General features: G+C 31.6%; 2 long non-coding RNA genes across 3 annotated transcripts; both read left to right on the forward strand.

Moving 5' to 3' along the window:
- The first annotated feature begins 426 nt into the window (after positions 1-426).
- LOC137488725 (uncharacterized) lies at positions 427-2,303 on the forward strand. Of its 2 annotated transcripts, XR_015519255.1 has the most exons (4): positions 427-471; positions 1,033-1,105; positions 2,054-2,111; positions 2,201-2,303. It is a non-coding gene; the product is annotated as an uncharacterized LOC137488725 (long non-coding RNA). The 2 variants fall into 2 exon arrangements; XR_015519254.1 differs by having other exon boundaries at positions 427-1,105.
- Positions 2,304-2,398: 95 nt separating this feature from the next.
- Positions 2,399-3,185, forward strand: LOC147832171 (uncharacterized). The gene is made up of 3 exons (XR_015519253.2): positions 2,399-2,575; positions 2,671-2,766; positions 2,941-3,185. It is a non-coding gene; the product is annotated as an uncharacterized LOC147832171 (long non-coding RNA).
- The last annotated feature ends 873 nt before the right edge of the window (positions 3,186-4,058 follow it).

A 4,058-nucleotide genomic window follows, 5' to 3' on the forward strand; every position in this document is an offset into this window, starting at 1 on the left:
AACATGATAGTGCAATCTGTCGGACGCAGCATAGTGCTCATTCAGTAAAGGCACAGCTAAACAGATGCGTTTTCAGTCTTGATTTGAATGTGCCTAATGTTGGAGCACATCTGATCATTTCTGGAAGCTGATTCAAGCAGCGAGGGGCGTAGTGCACTGTAAACCCTAATGCTGTAACTAATTAATTGAATTGAGTTCTATTAACTTAAATCATTAAAATTCGTTTATCTTAATTAACCTTTATGAGTATTTAGAACTTTTTCTTATTTTTGAGTTTGAAAAAATTTAATCTTTCAAGTAAGGTGAACAATTCTGCTGGGTTTAATTTATACAAAATGTCTCTTTAAAGTTTCATTAACTCAAAATCTGTCAGCCCAGTGATTTTGCGTCTGACGTCATCCAGGTTCACGTACGTGCTCATGCTTCATTCATTTTTTTCAAGATGGCGGATCGGTATCGCTTCACACTACAGTAAGTAAAATATTTACAAATCCAAGAAATATTAAATGTATGTTTTAATTAATATAATCACAGTAACAGTTCAATGTAATGTAGAGTTAATCAGGGTGCGTTTACATGTCGTACATTACAGAAAACATGTTTAGCCTCACTTGTTGCTAACTAACGTTAACATTACTGTTTAAAAAGTTAGGATCAGTGCAACGTTAGCGTTAGTTGTAATGTGTTAACTCTGAATTTTAACAGAGTGTGATAAAGACAAAAATATTTAAAATCGGCAGATTACATTTTTCAAAAAAAATTAAATCTTGGCGCGAGTATGCCTTTTCTCAGCCTGTGCTGAAGTTGTCATGGAGACGCGCGCTCACACAACCGCATGTCATGGCGCTGCACTGAACTCCATCCAGTATGTGAATGTGGTATTATCTTCGCGATCTGTAGGCACTTCGGAAACGAAAGGCGCAGGAAACGTAACGTTAATCATAACTCAAATGATCTCCGCCTAAACACTAAACGGTATTTTCTGATGACGCGCAAAAACGTAGTCTCAAAACTTAACTCTGTCACACGCAGCTTGTTGCTTGCTGATCCATGTATGAGGATAGCCTGACGGAGAACATTTAAGCTGCGCTCCTCACCTGAGCAGGTACAGAGCAAAGCTTCAATTTACACTACCACATTGAGGTTAAGTTGGTTTTATATTCATACATTCATTTAGTAACAACTTGTGATTCGCTCCATAAATTGTTTACCATGGTACTTTGTCTATTCGTTCTGAAATCACATGCAAGTATGACATGAAAACAATATTACACTAAATGCACTATTTTTTTTGACTGAACAATGTTGTACTTTGAAAGTCATTGGCTGCTAATATGATTTCACCATTAAGAATATGCAAAAATTACCTTTCTGAAATTATATTATTAAGGAGAAAGTCTGAATGTGTAAATATAAAACTAACTTTACCTCAATCACCAGCACTGATCAACACTTAATATTTCCTCGCGCTTAAGACGACATCTCTTCATATCAATGATTACCTGATTAATGCGATCAGTTAAATGAGTTTAAATGTCATTTAGGTCAAATGTATTTTAAAGGTATGATAAAAGTTTTTTTTTTTCAATCTATTTTTTAAAATGTTTACTCTGGAGAGAATATAAACAGCCTAAAAAACAAAGTATGCATATCTATAACACATTAATACAAAATTATGTTATTAAATAAAATAATAACAAAACAAAATATTTAAGACGCGGTAAACAAGACATAGTTTTCTGATGTGCAAATTTTGTAGCTTAAAATATATTTATATCTTAAAAATATAAATATTTTAGTATATATTTTTACATCATTAGACAATAAGGTAAGTTTTGTTATTTGTAGCTTTTAAAATCAGGCCTTAAATTTCTTTGTCGTCCTATTCTGTTTTAAAAATTTCAATACTGTTTAAATTAAATCTGTGTTCATCGAATCAAAGCAACTAACATGATAATCAGCTCTATTGCTAACCATTTTGGAGGTTAACGTTAGACATCATGCAACTGTACTACTCTCAGCTAAATGACACTGTGACTTTGTGTACATACAGAATTGAAGGTCGGGTGTTGCTGACTACAGATAGGTTCTTAAATGGAGGCATGTGAAAGGTGGGTAAAATATTTATTTTGAACTACTATGCCTGGCATATCCAGATAAAATAAATATTACAGTGTATTTATCAATGATACTTTTGCAGCAAGGAAAGTGAAACTTCAGCTAGACCTTGAGTTCAATTTACAACATGAAGATCCTGCTTTCAACATCTGATCAACACCTGATTTTCATCTGAGGTAAAAAATGGATAAGTAAATGAAACATAATAATAATATTAATACATTTTTTCTAGAATTGTATATTTTGTGGTGTGGGTTTGTTTTATGAAATTCTCTCTTGTTTCTTTTTGCTGTTTGCAGACTACCAACATGTTACAAATGAGAATTTTCCCCACAAATTCTTTGCACAACTGGACCACCACCTATTTCATTTCATGACAATTTTAAGGCAAACAGCATCCAAAACTGGCAAGACAGCAGATTCCCTGGCTAATCTTTTAAAGGTTTATGATGAGCAGGTATGTTTGGGGTCACGTGTTAAAGTATACATTAAAATATAATTTGATTTTTTTTTTTTTTTTTCATTTTTAAAAAATTGATTCTTGATTTTCAGGAACTGCATGATGTCAGTTCATGACGGACTACTCTTATCAGAGGTCTTTTGGTCTTGCTGCGTGAGCGTGACTTAAGATTCTTTAGGAACACCCTGGTAAGACTTCATTCATTCTTTTCACAATTAGGCATGTTTAATGAAAAGATGAAAGTTTTGAAAACTTTTACTTAATAACATATTTGTAATCACGAATAGTTGATGAATCATATAATATTGGCTCAGTCATTGTGATACTGTCCTTACATTAATATCCTTGAATTATATTTTTAGATTGATAATCCTGCTGACTGAAGATGCTTTATTGGCCCTGCATTCACTGAGGGTCTCTGTTGTCCTGAAGAATGAATTGGACACCACCCACAGCACACGTCCAGACCTTTCTTGTCTTGTATGGATTAATGTATGCTCTTCACATAATATATAGTAAAGGACTTTGAACTTGTGCAAAAAGTTTTGCTTGGCATGGATGATGGAAAATAAAAAGTCTCGTAGCATGGAAAGCTTAAAGAATGAGTTAATGTAGACCTTTTTTTTTTTACTTAATAAAGACTGTCTCTGGGGTAGTAACTTTAAAACATTTATTTACCTTTAATTGGTAAGTATGCATTTTATTATATATAGGGATAGTTTGTCCAAATGTAAAATTCTGTCATTTACTAACTCTTCACTTGTCCCAAACCTGCTTGAATTTCTTGCTTCTGTTGAACACAAAAGTTAAGTAAAGCTGACAACCTGTAACCACTGACTTTCTAATAGCAAAACAAATACTGTGGAAATCGGTGGTTACAGGTCTCAGCTTTTTTTTTTTTTTTTTTGGTCAAAAATAACCTTTTAATTGTTCAACAGAAGAAAGAAACTCAAACAGGTTTGGAATAAGTTAATGACAGAATCATAGTTCAACCAAGACTGAATATATATATATATATATATATATATATATATATATATATATATATATATATATATATATATATATATATATATATAAAATCTGCTCTCCGTTAAACAGAAATTGGGGGAAAAAATAAATGCGAATAATTCTGACTTCAACGATATATATATATATATATATATATATATATATATATATACAGTTTCTGTGTAGTTTACACTAAACGAGTCACTTCACAGAATGTGCACTTATTATTTTTTTAACGAATGCCTTAAGACTAAGTTTTACACTTATTAATGTATTATTAAATTTTATCAAACGTATAGTTGTTTTTTCTTGAGGCTCTTATGTCTGATATCATATTTACATTGTGGGTAATTTTTATTAATTTTAGAATAGTGTTCATTTTCAATCTCTTTATGTCTAATAGTTTTTATCGTTTTAAGACATTTGTAATTGTAGGAGACAAATTTGAAAGTACTGTTGGACATTTTTT

Source organism: Danio rerio, chromosome 20 (genome assembly GCF_052040795.2).
Source record: "Danio rerio strain M-AB ecotype USA chromosome 20, GRCz13ab, whole genome shotgun sequence".
In the NCBI taxonomy this organism is placed as follows: domain Eukaryota; kingdom Metazoa; phylum Chordata; class Actinopteri; order Cypriniformes; family Danionidae; genus Danio; species Danio rerio.